Source organism: Lagenorhynchus albirostris, chromosome 17, assembly GCF_949774975.1.
Source record: "Lagenorhynchus albirostris chromosome 17, mLagAlb1.1, whole genome shotgun sequence".
NCBI classification, from domain to species: domain Eukaryota; kingdom Metazoa; phylum Chordata; class Mammalia; order Artiodactyla; family Delphinidae; genus Lagenorhynchus; species Lagenorhynchus albirostris.
Window position 1 is genome coordinate 52814921 of NC_083111.1, and position 21355 is coordinate 52836275.

General features: G+C 38.5%; 1 protein-coding gene across 1 annotated transcript in view; it reads right to left on the reverse strand.

Moving 5' to 3' along the window:
* Positions 1–21355, reverse strand: part of RSPO2 (R-spondin 2) — a 161816-nt gene that overhangs the window by 36384 nt on the left and 104077 nt on the right. The window lies entirely within an intron of this gene.

Sequence of the window (21355 nt, forward strand, 5' to 3'; positions counted from 1 at the left end):
TGCCGGTAGCGCAATAATGTAGCCCTTTGGAAAAGCATTTGGCAGTATGAATGTTGGCAAAAAATTGATGTTCTTTTATACAGTAATTCTACGACTCAATCTGTTCTAAGAAAATAATTCAAAATATTGGAACATTTATAATAATAATCACAAAAATATTTTCTTGTAAAATAACTTCAGGGTTTTTTCCTGATTATAATACTAAGACATTGTTATCTGCACAAAATTTAAAACTTGCAAAAAGTATAAAGGAAGAACATTTTTACGCATCTACATTCATTCAGCTATTTACTGACTACCTACTTATATGCAAGGGACTGCTAAACACTGGGGACTGAGTAGTGGGTGTGACAATCCTTTCCATCATAAACATAAACCATGTTGGCTTATGGTTGATTGGCTGATACTTATGACTAGGGGTGATATTGATTTTTCCATCCTGATATTTTTTTGTTCAGGAGCCTTGCTGACAAAAGAAAACAAATCTCAAATGCAGGAAAATCTTAAGTGCTCAACTTTATAATTTAGGTATGGTTAAAAAAAAAATCATAGGATTATTACATGCAAAGCATCTTCTTATTCCTATGATTATATATATCATATATCTACATACGATTATACTTATATGTAATATATGTAGATGATTATATATATAATTTAACATATATTTTACACAATAGTCAGACTTTAATATGTATAAAAATGTCCAGATACACAAAAATTATGTACTACTATAAATCTATAAGCTAGTCATTTTAAAACTTATTTCAGAAAATATATATTAATGGTACAAAAGATACCCATTATCAGATAAGGCTCAAAATGGATGTAATCTACATATTCATCTTTGAGTTTTACAATCTCATGGCTTTCTGCTGGGTCCTGGATTGGGGAGAAATCCTTATCCCCATGGGAAGATGGTCAAGGTTTGGGGAAACCATGACCGGGTCTGAATTAGAGACAATTGCCCAAGCAACTGGGGACAGTAACACAAGCAGGTGGGAAGAATCAGAAGACACAAAGGCATGGGACTGATGCACCAGGGCCACAAAATAGTACTCTACTCAATGGCAGAATTGTGCCCTTAGTACCTCATGAATAAATGACCTAGCTTTATGTGTCTAAGAGAAGGAGCTAGGAGTCTGGAACAGTACTACTACTTTCTGGAAGCTGAAGCTCTTTAGCATCCTAGCAAGCCATCCAAGGTCAGCTGGAGGAGTTGACAGACTCACAGTAATAAACAACCGTAAGCACCCAGGAAATACTAGTTATGTACAGACACTGTGTGTTCTCCGTTAAGCCTCACAAGCCTGAAAGGTAGATTCCATCATCTGTCCCCAATTTACAGAAAAGAACAAGAGTATCAGAGACTCTTGAAGGGCAAGTAGCTAATGAATGGCCGTCCTGGGGAGACAATCTCAGGACTGTCCAACTGCAAAGCCTTTTCTCTCTTTACTCCTTTGTTCTTCTGCCTCTCATCATTTGAGGGTTGCAAAAAATAGAAACAGATGGAGCAGGTGGCCCACAGTGGAGTCCCAGATTATGGTGATGTCAAGGCTGAACAGGTTGGCATCAAATAGAGATGGCAGGTCATCAAGGAACTTAAGACAATTCACAGGTGAGACTCCAGAACATTTACCCCTGGATGTGTAAACCTGCAATTCTACATTATGACTTTTCTGGAATGTTTTCTCTCCAAGCCATTTAGTAACTGGGTTACAGTAAGCGTAAGAAGAGTTCCTCCTCCATATTTTCAGCAGACCACTTAAGAACATATACATCTTGGTCGTATATACACACATACAAAGGCAATATGAATGAATGAGGTATATAAATGCTGATAGTATGTTTGCTTAAAATCCTGAACCTGTCCACAATAGGATTCTTGAAACTGCAATCTAGTAGTGCTTTATCGGGCGACAGTCTCAGAACATAAACATTTAGTGTCCTTTAGAGTTTAAATTTCAAGTTAGAAGAGATAAAGCATTTAATGGACTCAGTAGTTTTATTGCTACAAGTTAGAAGAGATAAAGCATTTAATAGACTCAGTAGTTTTATTGCTACAGATAGAAATTTTAGTTTTGCTACATTTCTTGGCATGTTTATTAAATCAAATGTTTTGCTTCTGTTTACAGTAAAGTCTTTATGAAATCAGAGCTTGAAAATATTAAGAAATTAAAATTAACCCAGAAATGTTCAAATACTTTCATTCTCATGACAGTTTACAACTACCCACCATCTTCCTAGGCAAATGCTCCCAGAACCCTCCTTAAAAAACATTATCTCAAACCTTTCATTTATGAATTCCTGCAGAATTACTTAACATATTGAAGTAAAAGGTTTTCTTTTCAAAATACACAGTCTCTCTGCCCACAACACTATCAGCACAAAAGGTCATTTATTAAAGCTGTAATATCCCACCCACTTAGTGAAAATAAATAAATACAATAAAACAGACCATAACTCCCCAGCCCATCCACCAAATGGATTAAAAATTGGGTAGCTCACCTGACAGTGGCTCTAGAAATGTGAAAAGTATTTGGAAGCTAAACACAAAGCATAGGTTCAGGAAAAAGGAGTCCCTCCCAAGAGGCACATAATCTCTGAGGAGACAGGTGACAGATGTGCCTATGGACCAAAATAAAATAAAGATCTGGCCAACCAAGCTGAGAAGGAATTTAAACACAACAAAAGCTCATGTTAGCACATGTTGGTGCCAAATGTATCCTGAAATCTTTGAGAGGAAAGCATTTTGATGAACTGAGGCTATAAGTCATGAAATGAAAAACTTCTAAGCACCTACCCCTGCCTGCCGGCCACAAATGCTCCCCACATTTTGCCATATAACACAGGCTAACATTGTACTGTGGCAAGAGATTTGAGATTCTGCTGTTATTGTGTTTTTAATGAATGGTAGGAATCAAAACAAAGCCTTGAGTCAGCACAAAATACACACTGCACATCTCTCCGAGAGTGAAGCCAGGTCTCAGAAAAGACCGATGTGTCTCCAGAAGATGAGAAAAGGGATTACGGAGAAAAGAAACATGTTTGTGAGCAAAAGTAAGATTACAACTCTTGTTATTAACTCTGGCCAAGCCTAAACAAACTTTTTTTTTCTTCCAGTTATCATTGAGTCATATGGCCACCGGCAGGAACTGTTATCACTTCATTTTCTGCAGAATGTTTCAGAAACTTGAAACCTCCCACACTTTCCCCATGTGAATACTTTGGATTTTTAAACAACCATGAAGTGTTTGCTTCCAAAATTGAATACATTTGACGGCCTGGTAGTACAGCTGATCCCTCGCAAACTGTTTAGCAGGGAGAATGAGGTGACGGAGAAAGGTACCGAGAAAGTTACTAGACCAAAGTGCACAATGGTTAAAAAGTTATTATGTGACGGTTATATAGAACAGCAATTTAAATTAATTAAATTATTAGCATTAAAGCTGTCTCTATTGTGCCTTTGCCTCTGTTTTGCTGTTCAACCACACAAAATGGAGAACATGTGCAAGAGCACAACCTGAAACGCTGAAAGTAAAGAAGTAACATTTCAAACATTTGTTGTACTCTTCCTTGTGTTACTGACCCCCATGAAGCACCGGCTGAGCCACACAGAAACGTGAGACAAAAGATGCAAGTAAGTTAAATGCCAAGTACTTTGCCTGCGTCCTATTAACATAATAAGAAAAAAAACTATGCACAGTCTCAAAGTCCAGTGTGTGCTACAAACTTGGTAATAAAAAAATAAAATCAATCCTTGATTTTTCTGCAGCTGTTTTACAAATAAACTGCCTATTTTAGGTGTTTTTCTCTAAATAGAATCTCTCCTAAAACAAACAAACAAAACCCAAAAAACTACAAGTGCTTAATATCGTCTTTGAACCAGAGATAACTTTAAGGAAATCTCTGATACCAACAGATCCAAATTGACATCCCAGAAGTCCAACATAGAACACAGCTTCCTCAACGTTGTTCCTTGTAGCCCCCTAGACCCTTTTGATTTTGCTATTGTAATATCATCTTCAATTTCACCCAAACAATTTGAAAGGAGTCCTGCCTTTTGCCACTTATCTGGCTAAAGAAAATGCTTTGTCATGAGGGGACTTCCTTTCATGCTGATCTACTCTTTCCTGAGCTCAGGGCTAGTTCTTAAATTTTCACAGAGGTGCTCATTTCTGCTGAGAAGATCAAGTGTTGCATTTTGTCTAAAAGGAACTTGAAATGTAAAACACCAGGTTTCACAGCTCCAGCCAAGTTAAGTATGTGTGTTTTATAACAGACGCTAGCCAGAAATGCAAATGATTTCCATAAAGTTTTAATCCTGTTATCAATCCCTTGAGACACACCCCCTTACCCCTGATCTCTCCCCTGGCTATGGTTCTACATTTTTATTGCATGTTTTATAAGAGAAAAACACTAGTAAAGATACCCTAGATTCTGGTTTAGAAGTCCCAAGAGATGACACTGAGGTGTAGACTTAGACAGTTTTCTAATTAAAAAGTCAGATGGTCTGTTTCTCTTAGAAATGCTTCAGTTCCCAGTGTGTGCCTGTAGGTGTTTTGCTCATGGCCTCTTGGCCCAAAGCCATTTAAGATCTGCCTCAACAAGCCCCTTCGTGAAGTTGGGCCTCGCAAGTGATGGAGAGCCAGGATATCCAAGAAGAAAGGATTTGTACACCTTAAAAATGTACTGCTTTTACCGCAATTTAAAAAATAAAAATAAATTTTAAAAGAACTTGGAAATATAAAGAACATAAGCACAATTTTGAAAGAAAAGTCATTATATAGAAAAAGCAATTCGAAAAATTTTAACAAATAGATGAAAAAGAATCAAATATACTGAACTGTTTTAGCCATGGATGAAAACACCAATCACAACTCCCTTCTGATAAAGTTTTTTTTTTAAATAAAAGGTATAATATACTTCCTTTATGAACCTCAAGCAATTGGCATCAACATTTTTCTATGGTGCCTGTTCCTGCTTTCAGCATTTGGTTCTTGCTTTAATTTCAGCTGTAGCAGCTTTTAAACTTTTCAAATCTTGAATCAACACAGCTCATGGTTTGTAGAATACCTATTATAATGACAAGCCATGCATCTTACCAGAAAAATGCGTATTTTATTAATTTCTTTCAAGTCTATTGATCAGGAAACCCTTTACCAAGAAGACAGCAATTGTATCCAGACTCCAGAATAACTATTTGCAACCCATCTGGAGCTGTGGCATAGACCACAGTCAGAGTCCAAAAAAGAGGCTAAGAACAGAGCTGTTACAATTCACCCTCTTACATTCTTCATTCTAGAGATTATCTTCTATGGTAGCTTTACACTAAATCAAACTTCATGAAAGTCTAGGACTTGGGTGTACAAAAGCCTCAACACATTCTTCATCTAGATTATGATGATGATAATAAGAGCTACAAGAGTCAAATAAGTGAGTGCAAAAAAAATCACTATAACAAGGAGTACATTGAAGTCGTTTATGTAGAGGTAATTTCTGCACACTGTACATAAATTAATGTAGACCATTTTTTATTTTGTGTTTTGGGGCTATATCTGAAAAATCCATTAAGATAACCCTTGCAGATAGTTCATGGATTACTTAAAATATTAAATGAAATGAAATTTATACCACCATAAGATACTACTCTGATGAATACTCATTTCCATCAGAATGGGCATCAGTCAGACCATGAGTAAACTTAACCAGTGAGGAGTCGGCATTTTGCTGATACCATTCTGTTTTTACATAGAAAGCAGCTTGGTTTCACAGTTGGCAGAACCCAGTAATGCTGTAACTCTGAAGTGGTCCTTGATTGAACACTCTATAAACAATGTAGTAAAACTAAGAAATGAACTCTTTACAGTTAGTGTTTAATAAATCGGGTAGGTTATGCCCACTGAAAACTGACCCAGGAAAAAAAACATGGAAAAGGAAATATATTTGAATTAGTTATGCAAAGGCATAAAAACACATGATTTTGAAGAAATGTATTGTAATATATATAACTTTCTTTCAGGGCTATAGAACTGCCTTCAATTTCTGCCACCAGTTATCTGTCTTCAATTAAATTGCCACCATCAGTAAGCATTTTGGGTGGGGATGTTCTGTGCCAGACTTTGCAGGTCAAAATTCTATAGGAGGACTTCCCTGGTGGCGCAGTGGCTAAGACTCCACCTGCCAATGCAGGGGACATGGGTTCAACCCCTGGGCCGGGAAGATCCCACATGCTGCAGAGCAACTAAGACCATGCGCCACAACTACTGAGCCTGTGCTCTAGAGCCAGCGAGCCACAACTACTGAGCCCGCGTGCCACAACTACTGAAGCCCACGCACCTAGAGCCCATGCTCCGCAACAGGAGAAGCCACTGCAATGAGAAGCCCACGCACCGCAATGAAGAGTAGCCCCTGCTCACCGCAACTAGAGAAAGCCCGCGCGCAGCAATGAAGACCGATGCAGCCATAAATAAATATATAGATAGATAGATAGATAGATAGATAAATAATGCTATGGTAACTTTAGGGAATCAACCTCAAACCAGAAAGCTGAGATAAGTAAAAAATAATCTCCAAGTGTCCAAAAAGCAGCCCCAGTCTCCTTAAGAACCCTTGAGGGTGGCTGGGTTGTCCATGGTTACTGAATAAAAGCAGTCTGTCTCTTCCAATTCCACATTCTAAATCACATTAGATTTAGAAGCCCCAGGGACAGCAGAAGGTGCTGGCGTCCTATGTTAAGATGGGAAAATATACTGGCCAAACAGCTAAATGTCCTATTTCAGACTATGTGAACATTCTGAAAACCCTATTGCAGCACCATTACCTAAAGCCCACACCTCTTGAAATTCTGGCATTATAATGATCTCTGAAGAGATACAACAATGGTATTACCTAATTTAATCACATAAGAGTGGAGCAAGTTTAATTCCCTCTGCATAATAAGTATCAGAAATTAAGATTTAAATTTAGGAGTCTTTTAACTCCAAAATTCTTTTTTTGTTTTTTTTGGCTGCATTGGGTCTTCGTTGCTGCTCACGGGCTTTCTCTAGTTGTGGTGAGCGGGGGTTAGTCTTCGTTGCGGTGCGTGGGCTTCTCACTGTGGTGGCTTCTCTTGTTGCAGAGCACAGGCTCTAGAGCACAGGCTCAGTAGTTGTGGTGCATGGGCTTAGTTGTTCCGCGGCATGTGGGATCTTCCCGGACCAGGGCTGAAACCCGTGTCCCTGCATTGGCAGGTGGAATCTTAACCACTGCACCACCAGGGAAGCCCCTGACTCCAAAATTCTTTAATCCTTTACAGCACTGGCTTTGTAGCCTAAAATATCACTAGGAAGTACAATTTAAAAGCTCAATTGTTTCCTTGGTTGACAAAATGAAATCATCTTGTATTTAAAATACTAAAAAAATTTTGTCCTCCTTAGGAAAATCCACATAATGGGACACCAAAGCTTTTTTTTTGGTCAACAGGAAAATTATTTCTCTAAGTTCACGGGTGAAGTAGTTTTGGCTAATAGCTAATTCTGATTTTATCGTTACTAAAAGGAATAGATGCTAAAACATTTTTTAAAAAGTCTGAATGAGTGGACATCTAGTTCTGAAACAGAGGTATAAAATGAACTTCAATTGTGTTTGTTTTTGTATTTGAGCTATCTTTGTTTCTTGTTGGACTTCTATCTCCAGTAGCAGACAAATGCACTAATTTTCTCGGTATGGAAAATGCCAGCATGAAAGCCAAATAAAGTTGAGTTTAAGATAATTACATGAGATTTCATCAAAGCAACTTGGCACTCATCAAAATTCAATCCCAGCTAGCTGATGAGATTTCATCAGGCTGCTTAAGAAGCAGGGAAATAAACAAAAGGAGAGACAATGAAAACAATGTGACAGCTGTCAAACAAAATGCGGAGCACAACATTGAACGCTTCCCTAAATGCAGTGCTGAAACCACTAGTTCTCAACCCCGCCACACACACACACACACACACACACATACGCGTGTGTACAAGAATAAATGACCACATATTTTGAATTTTCAATCATCTTTCCTTGTGCTTTCACTGCATAATACTGATTGTGAAATCATTTGTTACCAAGTACTAAAGTTGCATAAAAGATGAACATCTTAAGGGCTGTACAGTTAAAAAATTTTTAAAATACGGGTGCTTAAGAGGTCACCTCCCTTATTTGAACTCCTTTAAGCAAGTTCTTCATAAATGTAAGCTATTATAAAAGGAATGGTTCAAATTATGCTACTACCAATGTTACAGTTTTGCAACTAGATATGCTCACATGTCATCCACCTGGTGGAAAATTTCACATAGTGGTTCTTGGGATATACAGGTCTTATGTTTCTGATAAAGTAGAAGTAAACTGGTAACGGCAACACAGTGCACTGCTTCAAACAGGGCTACAGAAGTTAGCAAAATAACTCAACTCAAAGCATATCTGATGACCATATTAGGTCAATCTGTGCACTTAGAGCTGACAATTATACCAAATAGAGGAAGGTCTGAAATGCTACAACACTTGACATTTGAGGCAGAAATTACTTTAAATTACTCAAGTTAACAATACCACTCTCAACATGAAAATACGAGAATACTACAAGAAATCTTTGCACACATGTAAGACATGCATATGGTTTCCTTCTACAGGTTTTGACATAAGATGAAAAGAAGAGAGGAAGAAAGGAATGGGAGTCGACACAATATCTATCTTCCAGGGATTAGCACTAGGGATTACTTTTTACCCTTTCATTTCATCAGAGGTTTATTTCCTCTAGAATTTTCAAGCAACAGATAGTTTGGAAAGTAGATTTTTCTATATGTAGATATTTTTGAAAATAGATGCTTCATATCAGCCAATATCTGTTGTACGTTTTCTGTGTATAAGTCCAAGATAACAATCAAAGACTTATTACTAATTCAAGTTTCTAGTTTTGGGTTATTATCTTGGACTAGACATTCTAATAACTAAATTAAGGCTATCAATGACAAAATGACCCTAGGACTGTTTCACCAAAAAGTGAGCAGAAAAGATGTGAGACCTGCCAGAATTTTCTCCTAGGAGCAAGGGAAGATAATACCTACTGAATAAAAACGTTAAAGAGGCAGCTCAAGACGAAACAAAGTTGTGTTTGGAGCATATCATGTGCTTGTCCAGCTTATACCGTATTTAACTGTACATAATTTGTATACCAAAATGAATAACTGTAAACAAGTTAAGGGAGGATTTGGGGTTTTTTATTCGTTCATCATAGAATCTTGCAGAGTCAACCATAAAAAGTAGATACATTGTTGAATCAGTCTGAGCTAAGTTTCATACCACTATTTGGAGAGAAAATACTGCAAAAATAAAGGGCCAATCACTACAGAGAATATGTATGCAAGAACATGAAAACCCTAGCTGCAGTACCTCTGAAGGATTCCCAGAAATTACTATAGGTGGAACAATAAAGAGGCTGTATGGGAGAAAGCTCTAGGTTTGATGTCTAAGCAAGAAACAAGCTTTGCCTTTATCTTCTATCATTACCATGGGGAATTCACTCAGCCTCTCTGCACCTTAGCTTCATGACATGTAAAGGAAGGGATGTAAATGAATGCAACTTAAAGTTTTGTTTTAGAGAAAGACATGCTCCTTTTTCCCCAAAGGAAAACTCCTACGGAAACCACAAAACGGGGACTTCCCTGGTGGTCCAGTGGCTAAGACTCCATACTCCCAATGCAGGGGCCTGGGTTCGACTCCTGGTCAGGGAACTAGATCCCACATGCATGCCACAACTAAGAGCTAACATGATGCAACTAAGACCTGGCACAGCCTAAATAAATAAATAAATATTAAAAATAAAAATAGGGCTTCCCTGGTGGCGCAGTGGTTGAGAGTCTGCCTGCCGATGCAGGGGACAGGGGTTCGTGCCCCAGTCCGGGAAGATCCCACATGCCGCGGAGCGGCTGGGCCCGTGAGCCATGGCCGCTGAGCCTGCGCGTCCAGAGCCTGTGCTGCGCAATGGGAGAGGCTGCAAGAGTGAGAGGCCCGCGTACCGCAAAAAATAAATAAATAAATAAATAATAAAAAATAAAAATAAACCCCAAAACGTAAAAAAAGAAAAAAGGAAAGCTACTCTCATTCAGCCAGGGTGAGGGGCCAGATCCTTACCTGCTGGGCCTCCTCCCCACAAGCCACGAAACAAGCCACACACCATGAAATCCTGAATAGAATTAGATTGAGCACTCTTGGATCTACAGCTAGAGATTTCTTCCCTTTTATGGATCCTACCCTCTCCTCAAGATTAAATGACTGATACATATGGGTTTAAGAAACTGAATTCCCATAGCAAAAATGTCTTTAGATACAGTGAACCAACACACATTACTGTATCTGTTATACATCTGTAACCACATTCCTAACTTTAGGCTCATTACTCTCTTATGACGTAGGTAGCTAGTTCACTTGTTATAAACTATGTGCCATATGCTAGACCCATGCTTCTTGAATAACTACATACCTGAACTTGAGGTTTGCAAATGAATCATCATAAATGAGCAGAAACTGTCTCCTCCCTGTGGCAGTTCTTCAGTCAGTCTCAAATTTTTCTGGCACTGGTTAATCCATGAGGCTCAATTTAGTAACTATTAATTTTGAAGTATCTGCTGAGTTCACTTCTTCTCTTTATTTCTACTCCTTTTGCCCTAATTTCCCCCCTTTTGCTTCTTGACACACACATTATATCAAGTAGATTCTCCGTGTTTACATATATGGCAGCATATATACATCCCATTTTTTCACGTTTTTGCTCATTTGATCTTCTCCCTTCACCCTCTACTCATTTTCACTTAGTCAAATCCTCCCATGATTCCAGGTCTATACTCTGAATGCATCACCTCTTCAGCCACTATTAACCTTTTCTAGTCATACTGCAACCTTCATCCCGTTCAATATTTGAGGCTTGCTCTGTCCTAGCCCCTACGCTAATCAGGATACTCAATGGCTGTCCAAGCCATTTCTAGAACTCACTGTTTCAATTTTACCACCTAGATTACACTGTAAATGAGTTGAAATGAGTTTAACTTTGAATACGTTGACACATCTGCTAGCTGGAATGCAAATTAACCTACACTCCCTCTGCCTACCAAAGGCTATTACAATCTTCTCGGTAAAGAGAATAAAAAGGCTTCAAGCCAAGTAGAGACAATAGAAATAAAAATGAATGAACAGTGGAGAAACAGGACTGGGTGAGCAGTTATTTTAAAAAGATAAAATCATAACAACCCACATTTTCTGATCCTTGATTCTGTGCAAGGCAAGGTATGAATGATGTTTCTTAATCCTCTTGGCAATCCTATGAAGCAGGCATCTGTTATTATCTTCCAAATATAGATACTGAAGCTTAAAGAGATTAAATAAACTTCTCAAGTTTGCATACTTTTTAGGTGGTTGAGCAAAGATCTGAGACCTAATTTGTCTGAATGCGAGGAAGAGATTCAAAGGTGGGATTGAGGTCCTTGGTAACTGGGAGGCTAGTGATGCCTTTGGAAAGGATAGCCATCCCCAGAAAAATAAGATCTTGAAAGGATAGTAAGGTATGTTTCAGCTACGCTTGGTTTGGCATGCTGGCAGGATCTCTAAGGAAGATGCCCATCAACAGCCAGAACTGTGGGATTGGGGCCCAAATGGAAGATGAGTCACATCTGAACGAGAGCATGAAGAGGTAAGAGTAAGCCATGGGAAGAATGGAAAATATAGCAGAATTCACAATGGAATTACAACAAAATGTAGCAGAATAATAACAATTCACCTATTTGCATACATGCTCATTTACTCCTCACAATTATCCTGTGACATATTATTATCCCCATTTCATAAATGACTAAACTTTGGGAAATTAAGTAATCTGACCAATGCCATTCAACCAATATGTGATCGAGACCAGTAGGTACCAAATTTATAACTCTTTCCACTATTTTTTCACACTGTTTTTTCCAATATACACTCATTCACTGTCACTGAAGGATAAAACAGAAGCTTGATGAGTATTTGTCAAAGATAGCCAAGTGTGTCTTGGGGGCTTGGAGGGTTGAAGGATTAGGGCAAACAAATACATGAGACATTGTTTCCCACCACACACCACAAACACCACAAATTGATAACTATACCGTTTTCTCCTGCACCCAGCATTTAACTCAGACTCCTTCTCAACCCAGTGTTCCAGGCAGCTGCTAGTAAACGACATGCTAGATAAAAACATCTTAGGTTATACAACCGACATTGGGTCTTGTAGGATCATTTTTATCCTTGACCTGAATAATATTTAATTTTTGTACTTTAAATTGTCAGAGTATTCCAAGCTAGCTAGTAAAGGAAACCCATTAAAAGGTTAACATCATAAGCTAGAAAATAGGGGCTAATACATCCAAGGGTCTTGGTAATGGCAAATGGAAGCAGCAGTTAGAAAGCAAATATAGTTCAGTTAGGGTGAATGCAAAATGTGTCTAGATTTTTAAAAATAAACTGAACTAATATAAACTGGGGAATGGCTTGGCTTAGAAAGTTGGCAGAAAAAGATTTAAGTGTCACAGTGGACTGCAAGTCAAGGCAAAATCCTGCGCTCTTTAGAAGAGCAAAGCATTACAGAAAAATGCATAAACATCAGAACCCAGAAGTATTCTCTGGTAATTCTCCCAAACTCAGGCTCTGCTTAACGCTCTGCTCCAAATCGGGGACATGCAAGTTACCTTCTTCCATACATCTTACTGACACACCCCTCAGTCACTCCCACCTTCAATCAGTGTTCCACTAAAATACTTCCATGCCCCACTGTGTTCAAGGTAAAATTCAAAATCCTGTCCTTTCCATAGGAAAGGTGCTTCGCACACTCAGTTTTCAACTTACATTTTTGCTGTGAGCTGCTATGACTGCCATTCTCAAAGTCTGAGTTCCAGCCAGGCTCTTGGGCTTATCCTCCCTTGGACACAAGAGGTACTCTTTGGCATCTACATCTTTTCCCTAAAAGGTTCTGTCTCAAATCATCTCCTTTTTTTAAGGTGTTTTCCACCCAACTCTCCTAATATGTTTTGCTCTTCAGGAAGCATCCCCTAGCCACAACAGCTAAAACAGGATACTTATATCAGTTCAGGGCCTAAGATGATACTTACATTTACAAATTCTATTTTGCTTCTTCTGTTATTTTGTAATGTGCATTTTCTTCATCCCTAACTAGACTATAAACTTTGGTTTCTATCACTCCCCACTGCCAATTTGCCCATTTCTTTAAAACCTGATTTAAATAATTGATTTGCTGAACCTGTAGATGTGGCCATGGAAAAATCATAGATTGCATTCGAAGCTCAGCTCCATCGCTTAATACCTGAATTATATTGGGGAAGTAGATTCGAAACAGGAATTAGAAGGCAGCTTGTAAAATATTTTAATAAAGTCAATTCAACTCAGTAAGCATTTACTCAAAATCCACATGGTTCCCTCATATCAAATAGCCTTTACAGGTTAAAATAATTGAAGTCCAGCCTTAGAGAAAAAACAAAAATCACAAAAGATTATTTAAAATGTTAGTGCGGGGCGGGAGATAATCACCAGAAATAACCCTCCATCTAAATATGCAACTTCTGATCTTACTTAAGAACATCTTACTAGGTAGAAAAGACACCTGGCTTACTGACAAGCTCAAAGGGTAACTGACCCTCCATACAAATGCACATTTTCTAGATTCTCTAGACACCATGAAGTTCTAAACGATCCAATATTCACTGAAAGAACCCAGTGGATGATTGCATTCAAATATAACTGGTAAGCCAGAAAGTCCCGATTCCATGATGCCTGTTCCTCTATATCTCACATTTCACTATTATACCTTCAGCTTTTATTGAGGAATAAACACTCCCAAGCTGCCTTCTACCTTCTAGAAACATAGAAGGTAGTGCAGATATTTGTGGTGCAGATGTTGTTGAAGACACTGTCCACCATACTACTCAATGCTCCAGAAGTGACTCCCCATTTGAGAAATCTGTTTAGTGTTTATCTCCCTATGGAACTAGAATATTCCCTTTACTATGAGAATTATTAATTTCCTTAATTCTACAATGTAGGTCCCACAGGTTGCGCACACTTTAATGTGCCTGAAATTGAAGTATTCATATAAATGTGTGTGCCATGTATATATGTGTGTATATGTATATATATGTAGGTATACATCCATATATACATGTATGTGTGCATGTGTATCTATTCATGTTTGTGTGCATGTATGTGTACATATGTGCTGTGTATATACATGGTGATTTTCTCTCCAAAAGCTGTTATTAAATTGATACTGTATTTTATAAGTAATCATTTATTTTAAATTAAGGTAGAATCATATCCATGTTTTCCCTTTGCCTGGTAGGAAACCCAAGGCCAAATTTTTGGCCCAATTATTTCAACCAACACATACTCATATGGTCTATTTTCCTTGTCAATCCTGAGTTCCTAGTCTAAGTTTTCCCTAGTTCTGCTCTTTTAAAATTTGTTTGGCTTTGTTTTGTTTTAGCATGTTATCAAATACTTTTTACATTAAGTTATCATTAAATCGTTTGAGTAACGGGCAGTCTATAAGGGTATAATACCAATTATTAAATGTCTCTTGACTATGCAAGTTCAAGTATTTTACTCCTCATTTCCAAAGTCCTCAAATACAAGAAAATAATGCTGACACACAGGATATTAGGCCCAAGTATTATATAAAGAGTCAATTGTAAAGCAAAATCTACTGCCCTTACATTTTTAGTTTAAATTGTAATAAAGTTTGCTACCTGAACCTTTTGCCCCTCTGTGCTGCACAAAGTAATTTTGTCGTCTTAACCACTTCTGTACGATGACAACATGAATCGCTCTGGGATTTGAGTAGAACTCTGTCATTATTTCCACGAAAATGTTTTCTTTCTGCCTCCTAATCCTGGAGGATATCCACAAGTCCAAGTCTAGGTCAATCCAGTAGCTGGAGAAGTATTTACAGGAAATCTCAATGAGCAAACAGCCTGCACTCTTTTTATCAACACCGTTTAAAAATCCCAGAGAGGTGTCTGATGAAGAAAATAAGTTGTTCCAAGAAATCATTAGGGGTTTATACTTGAGACTGTCTTATCTCATAAGGAAAAAAAAGTCCCCTGTAAGAGGGGGGAAAAAAATCTACCACTGACACCATGTGTGTCCTATTAAAGTTGTTTTTATTTTAGAGTGTTGTAAAAATTGTTTTATATATTTTACATTAAGATCAGAGTAGCGTACTGCTGGGTAGAATTCATAAAAGAAAGGCTCCTTTGGAATTTTCCTGTCCTTGCCTGGTTACACATAGACTGTCGGGCCTTCGGTGGCATATGTAGTTGAGAAATCCTTTTTACAAGTACCCATAAAAGAGACTAGTACATGTTGCTCCAGACTATAATTACGTGGGGCTAAGTAGAGATTCCAGATGGGAAGCTGTAGAGACTGGCACAGAGGTGTGGGTTCGCTCACTCACTCCCTGGCCCCTCCGACAAGCAAGTCTGGCACCAGGACAGGCTCAAAATGCAACTGGAGAAGAGGTTGTCTTATATGCCCTCCGTCAGCCTCCATGCGATGGGTGCTTGGCACGCCCTTGGATTTCTACGTCTAAGTCCAAGATTGCACTTCATCTTGCCCTCTCTGGACTTTCCATGAGCTCCCATGCACAGCACATCGGGGCCCACTTTTCTGCTCCTCAATTTCCTCAGACCCTTACCCTCTGAAATGTGAGAATCAGAAAATCTGAAAGAAATCATTGCTAAAAAAGAAATACAGAAACAAAACCAAAAAATACCACCACCACCAGGTGCCCACATAGTTATCCCCTACCCACTTTCCCAGAAAGAAGTAAAAAAAATAAAATAAAATAAAATTTAAAAAGTGGCCTGCCGATGCAGGGGACACGGGTTCGTGCCCCGGTCCGGGAGGATCCCACGTGCCGCGGAGCGGCTGGGCCCGTGAGCCATGGCCGCTGGGCCTGCGCGTCTGGAGCCTGTGCTCCGCGGCGGGAGGGGCCACAGCTGTGAGAGGCCCGCGTACCGCAAAAAAAATAATTTAAAAAAATTAAAAAATTAAAAAAGTAGTTGTGGGCGGAGCCGCAAGGGAGGGAATACGTCCCAAGATACTGCCTAAAGGCTCATTGTTAAGACAGATGAGGCAGGAATTTCAGATACTTTAGCTACTGAGAGAAATGTTTGGGAGCAGGTGGATCTTGGTTAAACCTCAGTTTTATAAGATAATCATACATTTACATTTGAGATGTGGCTGCTTATGAATGACTGTCCCAGTTTCTAATCACTATAAAATAAACATTACCATTCACTGCCGTGTGTCCAGAGTACCTGGGAAATAGTACAATTTGCTTAATTTATAGTGACTAACACAAATCCCTGATTTTAAAGGAAACAACATATTTAGCATAGCAAAGAGGCAACAAGAATTGCCCTTTTTTAGATGCTCTTATTCATATAAAAATTTCAATATCTACATTCCTGACAACTCTGAAAGTTTCAAAAGAAAAGAGGTTTTTCTCTTATCCTCTCCCAAACTACTCTTGAGGTTGGCATGTATAAAACAGACCACATAAATTGCAACTCAAATGTAAACAAAATGTAGAGAAATAAAGAACATATGTCTAAAGCATATTTTCTTGACCCTATCCTACTGAAAATGTGCCTATTTCCTGCTCTTGGTTTAATCCATCACAATCTACAACCATCTTTAGTTATAGTATCTAATACCTAATCCACATGTTGCTGTCAGTTTATATACAGAAAACAAAAATTGGAGAGGTCTTATTACTATTGCCTTTTGAAAAGTAGATGCTTGCAGAGATTCTGGTTCTAAGTTGCTAAATAGTATTTTCTTTTGTATCCTACCAAGTTAAAAGCCACTTAAAAAAAAAAGTAGATGCTGGTCAAGTAATGTCAAATAAGAGGAGTGAGTTGTTTTCAAGTTGAAATCGTAGGTAGGGGCAGTTTTTATATTTAAATTGTAGCACAATCCTGAGAAAATACTACGAAAATATGAGGGCTTAAAGAGTTGCACCATATTATTACTAACACCTGAAGTATTGTGAGCTGAGGCAGCCACGAGCAAAAGAGACAGAGAGCTATCTGACCATCTGTCAAAGCATCACCTAAAGTACTTTAGCAGTCTGATTGCTTAGATGGGTCAGAAAGAGAAAGGGCATTCCAGACACAGAGCTACTAAATGTGAGGGAGGGGCTCAGAGCCCCAAGGCTCCTGGACAGCCAGGGAGCAAGGGGGCAGAGAGGAGTGCTGGGTGTGGCCCCACCAAGACAGCCTCCGGGGGAGGGCCACCGTGAAAGACTGCGGATGGAAAGAATAATCTTGAAATCACATTTTTTTTCCCACAACAAATTGAGGACCAAAGATACTAAGATTACAGAAGAAGATGGCCTTAGTAGGAATGGCTGAAGCAAAACAAAGCCAGTGGGCTCAACACTTCGGCACTTGTGAAATGACCTTTGGGGTATGTTTCACCAGCTATTTCAAGTGGGAGGACATTGGGAGGAGGTGGTGATTGCAGAGTGTCATGTTTTTAAAAAATATTTGTAAAACAAAGTAAAATGATGCATTGGGGTGGAGGGAGAGACCGTTTAAAGTCAGCTTCTTCGATGTTGGACAACCATAGCTTTTATCTTTGAATTTTATGATAAGGAACAAGGAAAAGGTACAGGAAAACTTGAGTTTTCTGGGCAAGATGTTGGTCCTACTCTTGGCTTTACCATTAATAACTTGCTACATCTCCATGGACCAGGCAGAGCCTCCTGGATCTCAGTTCCTTCCTCTTCCCTAGTATGTAATGGAAGAATCAATGATGTTCATAAAACATAGCTATTGAGTCAAGAGCTAAAAAATCTTTCCCCTAGGTCTTCAAAAGATCTCCTTCATTCAGATCTCTGATCAAATGTCACTCCCTCAATTTCCCTGAACACCCTACATACTACACTCCCAATCCAAATTTTCACTAGCTCCTTACCCCGCTTTATTTTTCTTCACATAGCTCCCATCTCCACATGAAATTATGCACTCACCCACTTTCTTATTGCCATGATCCCACTAGAAAAAACACCGTAAGAACTTTGAGCAATACCATGCCTAGACCAATGATTGGTACACAGCACTGCTCAATAAACACCTGATGAATAAATTAAAATTAGTTATCATGGGACTTTACATATGGGACAGAAGATTTCAGGTTGAGGTGGTGTTGGCCAATCCTGTGAAAGACTACTGTCACCTCCAAATGACATTCCCACCAACCCCCGCTCCCTGTACGTGAATGTTTTCCAACTTTGTACTGCAGCAACCATGATTTTGTTCTTCCATTTGTCATTTAAATTTCATCATAGCATGTTTATATTTTTCTATTAATATATTGTCTAATGTACAACACAGTCCACACTTGAAAGTCCTTCTATTTAAAACTGCAAGTTAGGGAATTCCCTGGTAGTCCAGCGGTAGGGACTCCACACTTTCACTGCTGAAAGGGTGCAGGTTTAATCCCTGGTCTCAGAACTAAGATCCTGCAAGCTGCGTGGTGTGGCCAAAAAAATTTTTTTAAGTCATAATAAAGCTGCAGGTTATATATTAATAGAATAACTTGGTTCCAACAGGATGAATTCTATTAGTGTGCTCAGGGTGGGAGGGAGGGGAGTGAAGACAGTTACATCTGCTCTGAGTACAGTCTTCATTTTTAGTAGTCTGTTCTTTTTCCCCTTGTTTCCTACACTCATTGTTCAATTGTTTTTCCTCTAACTCATTGTCAGTCTTTCCCTCTTTCCCATCGTCTTTTACGATCCCTTCATCTTTCTTTCTGCATCCTCCTGCTATCTTAGTAGCTAAAGCATAGGTCATATGCAGACTTTACAAGAGTCTTGGACAGTCTTTGAGGGTTCACTATCTGTGAAAAGGAAGGAGGAGGAAGGAAGAGGATGAAAGCTGCCACATGTAGAAGGCTTGGCAAATGCACAGTACAGCTACTGGAAAAGTGGTCAGTTCTTGGTCGTAAAACAATGCTCTTGGGCTTACAGTTCTCTTCCTTACCCTTCACATGACAGCCACAAAACCTACCCATATCTTTTGGCAATTAGTCGTAGAGTCATTGGATTTTAGGACTGGACTGGATCTTAGAGATTGCCTACCTCAATACCCTCAATTTAAAATGAGGAAATAGAGGCCAAGAGAGGTTAAGTGACTTGCCAAGGGTCATAGAATTAATGAGTTGACATGGTGCAGAGACCCAGATCTCCTGATCACCAGACCGGAATCCTGAAGAGTGAGAGTCAGAAAAGCCCAAGGTAGTCCACAGATTATGTCATCAGAAATGAAAGAAAGGATAACTAATCAAGAAAAGTTTGGAAATGAACAGTAACTCAAGTCATACATCAATCCATGACTTAAGACATTTCCAAATATTCTTTCACTGTTTAAAAGCAAATAAGCATACAGTAATTAAGGGGAAATAGGCAAAAGCATTACGCTGTTGTTTTTAAATCTTACAGCCATTTATTGTCTCATTTCTAATAGTTTTCAGTGTAATATCTTATATACTTAGGACTACTCCATTTCGCTGACCTCTAACTTATGGCTTCCAGTAATGAAAAGCAGCTGATTTTAATGTGCCCATGCTCCAGTGTGAAGGAGGCTAAGGCTGCGTTTGTGTGCAATCAGGTTAAGATTGGCTCCAACAGGAGAAAAATCCATACATATGTTGAAAAGATCTGAAAAATGCCTGTATTCCCAACCTGATTACAACTTACATTTTTGCATGGTTTGTCAAAGCAGATCACTGAAATCAAGTCAAGATGTAAAGTGGGATAAAGTGGTTTTCTTCTCTATTCTTCCATTAATCCCCGTGACCTATTGGAGAAAGGAACTTTTTCCTCTCTCACCTGAGGCAAGGTGGGATACTCCACTGGAAGTTATGCCAATTTTTATCAATTGGTGCTCAATTTCCAAAATTAACTTTCTAGTTTTCATTTCCTACATTTGTAAATTGAAGTTATTTTATTGCAGAGTCATTTTCCATTTCTATCAACAATCCTATGTTAGTTCCCTTTTTTAAAAACATAAAACAAATTCCAATATAATTTTTTAAACCTACTAACTTTAAAGTTTACTCAAAAATTGAATTTATTAAACTGAACATGTAGATACAGGGATTAGAGCAATAGCTAGTCTCTCCTAATGTCTATCCTAATAAATAATATTTGGTAAAACCTATATGTAAATTAAATAAGAGTTCATTGCTGGTTCACTTGTCAAAAAGAGAATATTAACAGATGATACATAAACATTTGTTTTGACATAATTTTAATTGTTGACAGTGTCAGGTTATATCTATTAAGACAATGCACTGTTGCTTGAAGCATAAAAAATAAAAATGCAATAAACGTTACAGGTTAAAAATTTAGCTGTTACCTACAAAATTCTCAAGCAAGGCTGGGGCTAAGTCAAAACAGTTTCAGAGGGGAGGGGAACGTGCTGGCTCTTGTTACACATAAGCATGTTTGTTATAGGAGCATTTTCAGGTTAATTTTTGCTATTAACGTAAACCACAATTGGGGGACCACGTTGCTGGAAGAGGAATGGGGGGGTAGCTATATAAACAATATACAACAAAGAAAGTCTTTATTTCCAATACCTGAATACATCAGGTTTGTTTTTAGGTACAAGGTTGCAGGTTAAATGCTCTCAGCTATCCAAGAAGTGGCTTATTAGTTTTGTAAGAAAATATTTTCTTATATTTTGACTGAAAAATACCCAGTTTAACTGAACAAAACCATCCTTGTTAGTGAAAAGCAGACCCAAAAAAACTTTGTTTCAAAGACTCAGCAAAGAAAAGCAAAACTAATTCAAGAGGAAAAGCTGCCGTCCTAATAGTAGCTTCTGAATCTGGATCTAATAGTTCTCAAAGGCCGACTGGAGTCTTCAAGTCTTAAGTTTTGTCTTCCTCCATGGATCATAGACATTCTCTATGAGGCAGCATAATATGGATATAAATCCATTCTAAGCAGATATATATTCCCTCTCTGGGCTATAGCCACGAAGCTGAAAAGCTGTGCCCAACAGGAAGAACGAAAGCAAACAAAAGTTTTGACTGTTTCACAGGGCAATTTTCTAAACACAACTTTCTTTTTTGCTTTCCTACTTTGTGCACTAGAAAAATCCTAACTTCATCTTTGGCAATGCGGCATCCGCTAGTGATAAAATAAATAGTAACAAGAGATTATGCTTTCAGAAGCACAGCACCAGCGCTAAGAACTGCATTTCAACATACGGACTCGGCTCCAGCCAGC